The sequence below is a fragment of the Gobio gobio genome (genome assembly GCF_949357685.1).
Source record: "Gobio gobio genome assembly, chromosome: 9".
Classification (NCBI taxonomy): Eukaryota; Metazoa; Chordata; class Actinopteri; order Cypriniformes; family Gobionidae; genus Gobio; species Gobio gobio.
This window is the reverse complement of record NC_137115.1, coordinates 20,329,215-20,342,503: the sequence shown is the minus strand read 5'-3', so window position 1 is coordinate 20,342,503 and position 13,289 is coordinate 20,329,215.

Below are 13,289 nucleotides of genomic sequence, written 5' to 3'. Positions count from 1 at the left end.
CTTGACCATGGGCTGGAGGAGGGGAGGAGGGCTCGACGACACCTAGCTGGATCATCTTTTCCACTTCCTCCTCAATGGCTTGCCGACAAGACTCTGGAACCTGGTCGGGCCGCTGCCAGACTGTGACGCCCGGAGGGGTTTGAATGTCATGTGACAGGACAGAGATGCTTCCCGGATAACTGGAAAACGTCTCGGGTTATGACTATAACCCTTGTTCCCTGAGAAGGGGAACGAGACACAGCTTCATCGTGACGACACTTTGGGGAACGCCCCTCGCGTAAAGCGTCTGAAGAAACAGTAGAATCAGCCCAATCCGATTGGTGTTGCGTGATGACGTAGTATGTGACGGCATACCCGGAAGATACAAAGAGACGTCTGAACACAACAGAGATAGCGTTCTTTGCGATGAAGCGAGCGCTCTGATGATTGGGTGGACACGAGACGCAGTGTCTCGTTCCCCTTCTCGGGGAACAAGGGTTATAGTCATAACCCGAGACGTTCCCCTTCGAGGGAACTCGAACTGTGTCATGGTGACGACACTTTGGGGAACGAGTACCAACTATCCCGCACCAATCATACCCAACCCAGTGTAAAGCTGGAACCCAGGCACAACTAGGGGGCGAGCACTCTAGCGACAGCCGTCTCAGGGAGATGTAGACTGTAGTAAGGAATTAAGGTGTGTGGGGTGGCCCACCCAGCCGCCTCGCAGATCTCTTGCATAGAGGCCCCAGAAAGGAGGGCCACCGAGGAGGCCATGCTCGTGGTAGAATGGGCCCTCACGGCTAACGGTGAAGGCAAGTTGCGCGCCTGATAAGCCGTGGCTATAGCCTGGACAATCCAGTTACTGATTGTCTGCTTTGACGCAGGCAGCCCTTTCTTGGGTGAACCAAAACACACCAACAGCTGGTCTGACTTTCTCCACTGAGCAGACTTCTCCAAGTTAATCCTCAATGCCCGCACGGGGCAGAGGAGGTAAAGTCTGCTCTCTTCCGCCGTCACGTGAGGTGGAGGATGGAATGCCTGGAGAACCACTGACCGTGCCACATTAGATGGCACCTTGGGCACGTAGCCCTGACTAGGATGCAAGATGGCCTTTACCATGCCAGGGGCAAACTCCAGGCAAGTCGGCATGATAGCCAAGGCCTGGAGGTCCCCCACTCTCCTCAGAGAAGTGATGGTAAGGAGAAAAGCCACCTTGAAGGTCAGTATTCTCGCCTCAGCCGACTCCAGCGGCTCAAAGGGGGCCTCAGCCAAACCCTCGAGCACCACTGCCAGGTCCCAGGTTGGGACCCTGGAATGAGCCGCAGGCCTCCTCCTCCGAGCCCCACGGAGGAATCGTACAACCAGATGGTGCCTTCCCAGCGGCCCATCACCTAAAGGTGCGTGGAAAGCCCCAATGGCAGCCACATACACCTTGAGTGTGGACGGAGAAAGACCGGCGGAGAAGCGGTCTTGAAGGAACTCCAGCACTGAAGCCACCGGGCAGTTAACTGGGTTCACCTCCCGCTCTCTACACCAAGTGGAAAATACATTCCACTTCAGGCTGTACAACCTCCTGGTGGAAGGAGCTCTGGAACTGAGTAGAGTCTCAACGACACCCGCCGACAGGCCCTCTCCTAGGTACTGGGCCCCCTCAGGGGCCAGACCCAGAGATCCCGTACCCCTGGCCTGAGATAGCAGGTCCCTCCTCAGAGGTTAGGGTTAGCAGGTCGATGATGTCGGAGAACCATTCTCGAGTCGGCCACCGGGGTGCTACTAAGAGAAGGCTGACGCCCTCCCGGCGGACACGTTCCAGAACTCCCGGGAGCAGAGCGATTGGGGGAAAAGCGTACAGACGCCGCCTCGGCCACGTCTGTGCCATGGCATCCAGCCCCAGTGGGGCCGGATGAGTGAGGGAGAACCACAGGAGAACCTGATGTGCCTGTCTGCAAAGAGGGCGCAACCTCAGGCCCCCCTGGTGGTTTAGATACGATACTGCCGACATGTTGTCGGATCGTATCAGGACATGGTGGCCGCGGAGGTCCGGGAGAAAGCTCCTCAGAGCTTTGTAGACCGCCAGCATTTCCAGGCAGTTGATTTGCCAGGAAGAATGCCGGGTCCCCCACAGACCTCTGGAAAAGCGGCCTTCCATGACCGCGCCCCAACCAGTGAGGGAAGCATCTGTTGAAACGGATTTCCGGCAACAAGACACTCCCAGCACTGGCCCCTGGGACAGGAACCAAGGTTTCTTCCACATGACGAGGGAACGAAGGCATCTGCGCGTTACCCTGATCATACAGAAAGGATTTCCCCTGGGGGAAAACCCCTTGGTTCTCAGCCACCACTGGAGGGGTCTCATGTGGAGCAGGCCGAACGTAATCACGTTGGACGCTGCTGCCATAAGACCAGCAGTCTCTGAAACTGCTTCACAGTGAGGCTGCGGCCCAGTTTCACTCTCAAGACCATCGCCAGTATGGACTCGACGCGTGCGGGGGACAGCTGTGCCCGCATCAGCGTTGAATCCCATACAACCCCCAGGAACGTAGTCCTCTGGGAGGGCGTCAACACGCTCTTCTTCGTGTTGGGTCTCAGACCCAAGCACCTTATGTTGGCTAGAACGACATCTCGACGTCACGATGACGCAGTTCGAGTTCCCTCGAACGGGAACACATCCCAGAAGCTTCTGACCAGGGCGTCCAGGTCCTTCTTTTGGTGTGGACCGAGTTGGGGGTTCATGTCCACCACAGGCTCCACCTTGTCTGCTGATAGAGCTACGTCCTGTTCCAGGACCCACTGCCTTAATAGATTAATGTGGTACACCTGCTCACTCCTTCTTCCAGGCTGGCGCAGCTTATAATTTACCGGGCCGACTTGCTCAACGACTATGTAGGGGCCCTTCCAGGAGGCCAGAAATTTGCAGGCCACATTCGGTATTAAAACCAGGAACTGATCTCCAGTAAGGAACTCCTGAGGCTGCGCTGGCCGATTATAGAGTCGCTGCTGGGTACGTTGGGCTTCAAGCCTGGCCTTGACCAGGGGCATTATTCGATCAATTCTCTCTCTCATCTCTTGAACGTGTTCCACTAGCGAGCGGTGGGGGGAGGGTTGTTGTTTTAAGGCCTCTTTGGCGACATCCAGCAGCCCACAGGGTTGTCGCCCGAACAGCAACTCGAATGGAGTAAAGCCAGTGGACACTTGGGGCACCGCTCGTATCCCAAAGAGCACATAGGATTTTCATTTGGTCCCAATTGCGTCCATCTTCAGTTGCCACTTGCTTTAACATCCGCTTGAGGGTCTGGTTGAAACATTCTACTAGATCATCTGTCTGGGGGTGGTATACTGATGTGTGGAGGTGTTTCATTTGTAGTGACTTACACAGATTGGCCATGACCAGGAGACGAAGGGAGTGCCTTGGTCCGTCAGGATTTCCGATGGAATCCCCACCCGGCTGCATAGAAGAAACAACTCCTGGGCTATAGCGGCGGCCGTGGCTTGTCAAAGGGGAAAGGCCTCAGGATAACGAGTGGCATAATCCACCAGAACCAGAATGTACTCGTGGCCTTGTGCTGACTTTGGCAGCGGCCCCACAATGTCCAACCCGATGCATGAGAACGGGACTTCGATCACGGGTAGCGGAATCAAGGGGGCGGGGGGCGGTCTCTGCGGAGCCGTAAGTTGGCAGACTGCACAGGCCTGGCAAAACCGTTTCAGTGAGCTAGGTGGAGGACCATTTCGGTTTTGCTACGTGGGAGTACAAGCAGATCCTTTAGCTCCCCCCTTCTTTTGGCTACACAGTACAACAGGTCATTCTTTACAATGAAGTGTGGAGAAGGGTGCGGAGGTGGCTGGCGTTTGGCGCCATTGACCACCCTGACCTGTGACCAGCAGTGCTTCAAGCGATCGTCCTCCCGTTGTTCTCTTCCTAGAGACCCGCTCCCTGTGATTTGCTGAAAAAGATCAGAGAAGACCTCAAGATTAGTCTGGGAAGACTCACCTGCTCTCTCACTTTCGGACGCAAGGTAAGCCTGACGAGCTCTCATTTTCCGGAGTCGGCCTCCTCCAGAGCCCATGGTTGTCGCGACCTCTTAGGAGCTGCTCCAAGCCTGGCCAGTCCCGTCCCAGCAAGACCGGTAACGGCAGGTCCTTCAAAACCCCGACCTCAACCATCCAGGTTCCTGGGGAAGCCGAGATTGAGACGTTGCCTGTGGGTTGCTCCTGCCTGATCGATTGCTCCTGATCGATTGCTCCTGTCTCCTGTCTGCCTCCTGCTAGTGTTTGTAGCTCTGTACAGTCTTGCTTTTGAATCTCTAATTTGATAAATTTTCTTTGTTCTACTGCTAAATCTAACTTACTCATAACCATATATTGTTTAAATATTGCCTATCACATTAAATTTGACATTGCTAGCTTTTAATCTAAATCACCATCACACGGTAGCATTTCGCTAGCCTGTTAGCTTGTCATCTCTGCACCCGGGTCTCCTGTTTTCTGAGTTCATTAAACAACTGTGGTGAGTTGGATTAGTTAATAGTGTCCAGCAAACAACTGTGGTAAGTTGGATTAATCAATAAACACGGTAAGCCATGTCATCTCCTGTCATTGTCACTTGCACTGCATGCTGCATGTTTAGTATAGGCTTCTCCGTTGGCGAACAGGGCTTCACATCCCAGATAGCAGACCAACACTGAATCATCGTTGAATCAATGTTAATGCATCAACTAAAATATAATTGAATCAATGTTGAAATCTAACATTGATTCGTCGTCAGGTTTGCACCCTGAAATAATGTTATTTCAATGATGAAAAATAGATGAAGATGGGCTTAAAATCAATATATTTTCAACTACAATTAAATCACTTATTTAACAATGAATCAACATTGAATCAATGTTAATGCATTAATCAAATTATCATTGAAACAATGTTGATATTTAACATTGATTTTTCATCAGGTTTGCACCATGAAATAATGTCACTTCAACGATGAAAAATAGATCAAGATGGCCATAAAATCTATATTTTTTCAACTTTAATTAAATCACTTATTTAACACTGGATCAACATAGAAACACTATAAAATCAATCTTACTTTATGTACAGCAAGATTCTATGCCAGTTAATTTTCATGTTAGGCGGCAATTGATATGATTTTGTATCAAAAAGTCACTCAAAGTAAACAACATCCTTCAGTTTACATGCAAATGTATTTATTTATGCCCCCACAGTTTTAACAGGAAATCTCACATTGACTTAAAACAATTACATCAGAATTTATAACACAAGTGAAAAACATGACAACCTGCATCTGCAAAATGGAAGTAAATACAAATGGAAACTGGCCAATAAAGATAGAAATAGCACAGTGCTACTGAAAGAAAAAAAGGTAGAAGAAAGAATGAAATACTCTAAACTCAGGGGTTTCCACCACGACCAGTGCCCCCAAGCCTTTCAGGGGCGTAACAGAGCCATTTGTGCACCGTCCCAGCAAAGATAAACTCTGATGCCTCCTTTTTATCAGCATTCCCTTGTAATGCACCTAAAACAACAAGATGTTAGTAAATATTTGGAAATGTGACTAATTATACATTACAAATGTACTACAAAATGAAGTTAAAATGGAAATGTGATCAAAATCTTTACATTCCAGTTAAAACACGCTGAATTTAAATTCAAGACTATTTAATGAATTTTAGTGTAAACTTTTCCCTTTAAAGCACCTGCAGACACACAGGAGGAATGAATGGAAAAGCAAGGTGAAAATATCTTCAAATATCTATATTATTTTATCTAATATTAATACTGTATTTAATAGTAAATAAACAAATAAAGTGTGAAAGTGAAACAAGTAAATTCATAATCAAATAGCTAAATTAATAAAAGAGGAGCTGGATAGGCCACACTATGGTTTGGAAGAGATTATCCATTTTACAACACGAACTGGAGGCGCAGCAGTTTGCTAAATTTCTGCAGTTTGATATAGCTGCCTACGGAACTTAAAGATCTCACTCTTCTTTCGTTTTCTTTCTTGCTGCATTAAAGATTAAATTGGAATTCTGTAATTGTGGCCGGCCCTCGTGAGCTAATCACACAGTTACAGCTGAAGGAAGGCTACGAACTGATTGTCCTATTTCCCCTCACTGCGCCAACAGGGCAATCAGTTCTAGCTCTGCTTCAGCTGTCCGATACCCGCACGAGGAGCGACCAGAAGAACTGACATGCCAGAAATTCATCCGACCGTCCGATCGCCTCTCGTTTCTCCCTGTACACTGGACGAATATGGGATGATTTTACTAATAAAATTATTAATAAATGCATGCACAATTATCCACAAACAAATTCCTTTCAACTTGTGTGTGCTAAATACAGAATTACATGAATGTGCAATATTTTGTACAAATAGAGACATAATGCGATTTTGTATTAGTGTTGGTCAGAATCTGTGCGTGCAACGAGTAAGATGTGCATTTGTGGATCCAGTGCCGTGCATGCATTCATTGACTCATTTGTGAGTCGATCCTATTGTCTCAATCCAAATGAATCAAATAGGATTGACTCACAAACGAGTCAATGAATGCATGCACGGCACTGGATCCACAAATGCACATCTTACTCGTTGCACGCAAAGTAAATTCATAATCAAATAGCTAAATTAATAAAAGAGGAGCTGGATAGGCCACACTATGGTTTGGAAGAGATTATCCATTTTACAACACGAACTGGAGGTGCAGCAGTTTGCTAAATTTCTGCAGTTTGATAGCTGCCTACAGAACTTAAAGATCTCACTCTTCTTTCGTTTTCTTTCTTGCTGCATTAAAGATTAAATTGGAATTCTGTAATTGTGGCCGGCCCTCGTGAGCTAATCACACAGTTACAGCTGAAGGAAGGCTACGAACTGATTGTCCTATTTCCCCTCACTGCGCCAACAGGGCAATCAGTTCTAGCTCTGCTTCAGCTGTCCGATGCACGAGGGGCGACCAGAAGAACTGACATGCCAGAAATTCATCCGACCGTCCGATCGCCTCTCGTTTCTCCCTGTACACTGGACGAATATGGGATGATTTTACTAATAAAATTATTAATAAATGCATGCACAATTATCCACAAACAAATTCCTTTCAACTTGTGTGTGCTAAATACAGAATTACATGAATGTGCAATATTTTGTACAAATAGAGACATAATTGTGAATGCGATTTTGTATTAGTGTTGGTCAGAATCTGTGCGTGCAACGAGTAAGATGTGCATTTGTGGATCCATGCCGTGCATGCATTCATTGACTCATTTGTGAGTCGATCCTATTGTCTCAATCCAAATGAATCAAATAGGATTGACTCACAAACGAGTCAATGAATGCATGCACGGCACTGGATCCACAAATGCCCATCTTACTCGTTGCACGCACAGATTAATCATTTTGATACTAAAATCCTCTCATTTGATACAAACACCTCACAACGACGCATGACAAAACTGAAAATCGGCCCGACCCAAAGAAGAGTTGCACGAGTCAGAATTCAACTCGAAATCGGACGAAAATCGCACTGGTATACCCAACTTAAGAAATAAAGTTTAATAAAAATATGATAGGGTTTGGTGAAAAACAAACTGAAATGCAATGTATTAAAGAATATCCTGGCAGTTGGTTGTGCACGGAGGGCATTCACGTGACTTTATTAACGTCGCAGTTCACTCTGACTCACCCAGGAGAAGCTCACAAGTTGTAAGAAATAAAGATAAATAAAAACACAAAATGAAAATTGAGATGAATTGTATTAATCTTTGTGTACTTACCTCTAAAAATACACTGCTGCTATCCTGTCTCTGTCTCTTCCACGCTTGAAGTCTGTTAAACTGCGCTTTGATCTGAAGGTGCATTACCGCCACCTACTGGATTGGATTGTGGCACAATTGATCGGTTGGGGAAATATTAAAAATTCTTTATTAACCCTGTATTCTTTAGATAAATAATTAAATGTATGTAAATTATACATGATTTTTTAAAAATAATAATAATAGCCTACATTATATACATTTAAAACAGGCTATGATTTATATAACTGGATGACCACAAGAACTAAGGACTCTGTGACAGTCATTATATATCTCTGCATGGGCTAGCTAGCCGAAAACACTAGAGGATTGGAGATGTTTTCCATGATGGAGGAGATTTTAAAACAAAAATTAAAACATTAATATTAACAATATGCTTACTTGTAATCAACTGGTTCGTCCCATTGAGTTCAATTTATGGTAGTAGTTCTTTGTTAATCCACACACTCGTTGGTGGAGATTCATCCTTTGAGAATAATGAATGTGCTTACATTTCACAGAAATGTACCCAATTGATTTGGATTTGCTTTAACATGTTGAATGATGGGACAGATAGATTGATAGTAAGCCTCACCAGTGGAGAATCAAGTTGACCAAAAATCAACATTGATTCAATGTTTGTCTTTTCAACACTGAAAAGCATGGAATTGTCAACATTGATCCAATATTATTTAGCATTGAATTTTCAACATTGGTCCACTATTTTATTAGCATTGAATTTTCAACATTGATCCAATATTACTAAGCATTGACATTTCAACCTCAACCAAATTGATGATTCTGATGGAATTTCAACATTGACTCAATGTCACAATGCTATCTGGGATGTCATAAGGAGATAGTTAGGCTGACGGAGAAGAGAATTAGAAACACGTATCCATACGTGAGTGAACACAAATAAAAGTAAACCAGCGGTTTCAGGGTTTTTTTTCTCAACAGTTTTGACTGATATTTAGCGTACCTTAACCATGCTCCAAACATTCGAAAAATTGCCTGAAATAATTACTTTACAAAATAATAAATTAAAAGAATACCCTAGGTTACTTGTTCAAAATAAAACATATAGTCTGCATGGTTTTTCAAAACCCTGTTAGAATAATTACACAGCATTAAAGTTAAATTATTTAGTGTATGCCTACTATTATTATTTGTGTATGCCTACTTTGATTCCACATGTGTAAATTGTTTAGAGTAATCTAGGCTATAAAAGGATATTAATGATATTAATTAGGGGGCGTTTACAAGGTGGAGATCTGAAACCAATCAGCTGCACACAATTTCAAGATCATTTGCGATTTATAGATTTGAAATGTGTAAGAGGCATACACACATTTTTTTGTGTTCGTTTTTCGGAATCACACGTACACATATTTGGAAATGATCTTAATCAAATTTAGGACAGTTTCTACGCAACATTTTATAAATGAGGCCCCAGCACACCAGCATCCCATTCTGGGCTCTAGCAAACCAGCAACCAGCATCCCATGCTGATCCCAGTATGCAAAACATACCTTATGCTGGTGACCAGCAATGCTGGGACACCTGGAACATTTTTATTCTTTCCGGAGAATAAAATTACCCATAAAAATGGTAAAACTATCATTCTCATTCATGTTGAAATGTCCTTACAGAATCTGAATCACTCAAGTAAGTGCAGTAGCAGTATCTGAAGAGAATCTTAACAGAGCAAGATCAAAGACTGTGAAGACATTTTTCTAGACTATAGTCCACTGACATCAAACATAAATTAAAGCCATGTAAAGTGAATTATCGCCACCTGGAGGGACCAATAAGAAGAATAGCAAGTATGTGTGTGTGTGTGTGTGTGTGTGTGTGTGTGTGTGTGTGTGTGTGTGTGTGTGTGTGTGTGTGTGTGTGTGTGTGTGTGTGTGTGTGTGTGTGTGTGTGTGTGTGTGTGCAGGTTTGACTATACTTGTGCGGTCCAAAATGTCCTCACTATTTAAAAACATCCTTACTAGTATAGTGTAAAACCTGTTGGACACTGACTAGTGAGCCAGAACTCACCAGTTAAAAAGACTTATAAATCAGTAAAATCCTCTTCATATTTAAAGTTTTGCACAGGTTTCTGTGAGGTCCCATGCTGGTCCCATTATGCAAAACCTATGTCTTATGTGTATTATTTGTAGGGCACAAAGATAAACGTTTGGGTGACTTAACCCTTTAAAAATAACGTAATGCTTGTCAGAGAATTTATGCAGCAGATAAACTGATTTCACAAGGTGCATTAATAACTAATAACCTCCTTGGCAGGGCTGGACTGGGACTAAATTCAGCCCTGGACAAATCCAGCCCATTAAATGCAGTCATCATTTACTCACCCTCATGTTGTTCCAAACCTGTATGACTTTCTCTCTTCTTCACAGAAGAAGATATTTTGTAGAATGTTGGCAATCAAACCATTTGTGTTAGGCTACCCTTGACTTCTATTGTATGGAGAAAAAAAGAAAAAGAAAACAGAGTCAAATTATTTTATTTTATGTTCCACAGAAAGAAAGTCAGTCAGGTTTGGAATGGCATTAGGGTGTGTAAAATGATGACATTTGGGTTGAACTACTTCTTTAAAAACAATAACATTTGTGAAGAGATAACACCTAATTTATTTAAGACAATGATATCTGTAGGCACTCATTGAATTATTTTACTTCAATTAAAATTCACAAGAACTAATAAAAAGTTCATAACACATATTTAAAGAGAAAAAATGCTTTGTCCTTAAATCATGTGATCCAAGCTGTTTTGTTAAATTATCCTTCAATTGCACTAATGAAATATACTATGGTTCTTGCATAGAATTAACTGTAGAGTTTAACTGTAGTTTTATTTATGGTAGACACAGGTAAAACCATGCTTCTCATTACAATAATTGTATTACAATAAAGTGATTATTTTAATTCCCTTTTCTGTGTAAAGCACTTTGAATTCCCATAGTGTATGAAATGTGCTATATAAATATACAAACTTGCCTTGCCTTGCCTACAATGGCTATGTGGTTTCTAAAATAAATAAATAAATAAACTATATAATTTGTAATAAATAATATTGTAAACAGATATTATGTAAATTACGAAAACAGCCTCTATAAAAGTGATTTATATTCCGCATTATAATAATATTTATTGTGTGTAGGCCTATTTGTGTTTTCCAGTTTACCTCATCATGTATTTACATGGTCGCGGCTGTTTTCAGCTAGATTCACCACAGAACCTGTAATGTTTCCATATCACACGACTGAATGGCCAGAAATCTGAATGGATCAAGCGACTTTATTAAGCGCTGTTTAGAACCGGAGGTCATGGAGAAATGGTTGTTCCACACAACCGAATTAAAGCTGTTTTATTTATGAAAAGCTGGAATCTCCCCAGTGTCTGTAGCGCTTTTTAAAAATACTTTACTCTGTTGTATCTCATATCGTCCCCTAAAAAATCTACAATCAGAAACACATTCATTTTTTTTATTCTTCTAATGTGTTTCCCGATATCCGTTTTTTATCAAGGGCATTACCTTAGTCAGATCGATCATGTTATTTTGAGCTGATCTACTTATATGAAATACCATCATTACATTTTTTTAAATTAATAAATTAATATAATATATTTCTGAAAATGCAGAACAATGAATGAATAAATTCATGTGAAATAATAATACATTTGATGGCATTCGATTATTTCTAAAATTCTCACATAAAGTGCCTGGTTTCTTGATGTCAATGAGTTGTTCTCTTTTTCTTCTTTGTATTTGGTTTGTGTGTGTGTGTGTGTGTGTGTTTCCCTGCGTGGATGGGTTGTGACCCTGGTGTCTCCCAGCAGGGTCCCAGACACTCTCCTCCAAGCCCTGCAGGAAACAGAAAGTCTGTGTTGTTATTTTCTCTCAGACATATTTCACTACTGCAAGATGACCCCCTCCCCCCGTGTGAAACTTCTCAACATTAAATTATTTATGGGATTTCTGGGATCTCCAGCCCCACCACTCACGTTTTCACCTGGGAAAAAATATCATTCATAGCAGTACTGTGCATCTAGTTTAATTTTAAGTGCTTCTGGCTAAATTCAGTCATTCTTTTCATGTATGTGAGAGTGGCTCAATGATCCAGCTGCACTTTCTTAACCATGCATGCAGCATATTTAAAACAGTATTCATAGTAGTTTATCTGCAACACCGGTGTTGAATCGAGCATGCCTTTTCTCTCGTGGTTGGTGACAGAGGAAGAGTAAGTGTGATTGAGAGCATTTACTCCCTTTAGGTCAAGTTGACACTGTCCAGATAAACACACCCGCTGATGACCTGCACTGTCCTCCTGCAGAAAATAATTGTGTGTGTATGCTGGAGAGTATGAAACTGAGAGGCCTGAAACATCTCTCAGGGATTGTGTCCCCATCTCTCTCTCTCTCTCTCTCTCTCTCTCTCTCTCTCTCTCTCTCTCTCTCTCTCTCTCTCTCTCTCTCTCTCTCTCTCTCATTAGAATCAACCATGTACAACTAACAAGAATCAATGGAATGGTTTTATTTTAGTTTAACTTAAATAATTGGTTTTCATTTCAATTGAATTATTCAAATAATCCTACAAGTAATGCTTCTTGTAAAGTCCTGTGATTTACATAACAACAAACTATGAGGGTCGAAAGGCCCTCCCAAAATTCAAATCCATAGCCAGAGCAAACTGCACAACTGGGTAAAAGGGGGCTTGGCATTAGTGCATTTTAGTCACAGCATTGGCACATTTGATGTAATATAAATGTAATTCATGAAAAAGTACTGCTATTTTTGTACAAAGTTCTGAGGTTTGGGGTCCGAGTGCACTTATGTCTCAAAATATATTAAAATAATTACAGCTAAAACAATTACAGTCATGGATTGTATGCCTCAGAGCTGCACAACTCTGGATAAATTGATAATAAAGTTGTTGTTTTTTTTGCTTCTAATGAATATCATAACATGTTTATTTCTGACAATGTTCTTTGCTTACATTCTATTTAAAGATGTGATAAACAGTAAGTATAAAGTATGTGAATCAAAACATGGAAATATGGAAATCAAAAATATAAATTAAAAAATTGCATAAAATATTGGCAAATTCTCCAACTTTCCATGTGTTCCACCACATGAAAGAAGGTTACTTATACAATTGTTTGCGAGAGAGAAGTTAATTAACGGTTTCACTTTCAATGCCTTTCCAGCAAGTAGAAATTAATACAATGCTACAATCACTCCCAGTACTGTGAACAGCATTACAGAAGTGCTGCACTGCCTGCACCAAACACCGGGATGCACACTGTTTGTTTTTAAACTGGTTATACTCAGGTAAACAACAGTACGGGACCGTTCGTTTCTCAAGTCGCGGCCGGTTGGTGTCAGGCTATATTTCCTTATTTGAGAAAGCGAACCATTCTAGTGGAAAAGTGGAAAAACTGTGAGCATAGATGTCATAGGGTTATTGAGGGCTGAATCTTTGTTAAAGGTCCC